The sequence below is a fragment of the Cynara cardunculus genome, assembly GCF_001531365.2.
Source record: "Cynara cardunculus var. scolymus isolate 2C chromosome LG 17, CcrdV1, whole genome shotgun sequence".
Taxonomy (NCBI): domain Eukaryota; kingdom Viridiplantae; phylum Streptophyta; class Magnoliopsida; order Asterales; family Asteraceae; genus Cynara; species Cynara cardunculus.
The window spans coordinates 36,519,874-36,521,199 of NC_037544.1; the positions used below are offsets into that span (position 1 = coordinate 36,519,874).

Consider the following 1,326-nt stretch of genomic DNA (forward strand, 5'->3'; position numbering starts at 1 on the left):
AATTTAAATTAAATTATAATAAAAATAATTAAAAAATTACATAAAAAATAAGAACTTTTAAATAGTTGATTTGATATTTACATTGATATATATATTTTTTTAAATTTTATGATACCTTCAAATTTATATTTTATTCAAAAATAAAATCATTATTACTTTCTTAAAAACATATAAAATCGTATTATAACATCGACATAGACAAATAATTAAATAAAACATTAAAATTAAAATGTGTCTCGATGCATTACACGAGTACTCTTATAGTAAATTATAGAGACGAAAACATAATTTTTTAAATTATACAGACAAAAATCACAATTTTTAAGGAGGAAAATCTTAATTTGCTAAAAATGGAAAAACTGAAACCTAAATATACGAGAACCCAGAATCTTAACCAACCAACGGATTTGTGTACGGATTCCCCTTGATTTTTGGACCAAAAATTTCAACTATTTAAAATGCTCACAATTAACCCCTCGTCTGAAAAATGGCTCCGCCGTCCAAAACCTCCCTCCTCCTATTCTTTGTATTTTCGGCTGCCGCCGCCAAACCCAATGGTCCGAGAAGATCCGGTGGTGGTCATGGCGGCAAACATGCCGGAGCCGCTAATGCCGGAAACGTAATGGAAACCAATTTCCGAGGCTCATGGGCCATCGATAACCCCAATGCAGGTGTTGCCGCCATGCAATTCCAATTGATGCCGAACAACAAGGCGGTGTGGTTCGATACAACGTCCCTCGGGCCGTCTGCTCGGGAATTGGGTCCGCCGGGAAATTGCCCGAGAAACGCCGAGCAAAACAACAAGCCGGATTGCTACGCGCATGCCATCGCTTATGACGTCGAGACTGGACACAGCAGAACCATTTATGTGTGTCATCTTTTCTAACCATCGTATTTTGTTCATTGCAAATTAACTGTTATCTATTTTTCAAAGAATATTCTAAAAATGGAAAGTTACGATGAAGATAACACTCCATACGTCCCAAAATAAGGAGTTGCTTAGCTCAATAATCTTCTCGAGAAACTGTATTTGCAAAATGATCCTCCAACTGTAATTCTAAGTTTTTATTCGAGCAGATTATTTGAAATAAGGAACAGATTGTTATTTATCCAAATGACTGCAAAATTAGTGTCTGCATTCATACAATATGTATATATTGTGTCTACTTTTCAACTCTGTTCCCTGAATTATGAGATTAAGAAATTCATAACTGCATATAGAATTAAGGATAAATTTGTCATTTGGTTAATAAAACGAATAATAATTATTAAAAATTATAAGACTGTGTGTGTATATATATATATATATATATATATTTTTTTTTT

At 33.1% G+C, this 1,326-nt stretch overlaps 1 pseudogene; it reads left to right on the forward strand.

Moving 5' to 3' along the window:
* Positions 1 to 487: 487 nt before the first annotated feature.
* Positions 488 to 1,326, forward strand: part of LOC112500038 — a 3,757-nt pseudogene continuing 2,918 nt past the window's right edge.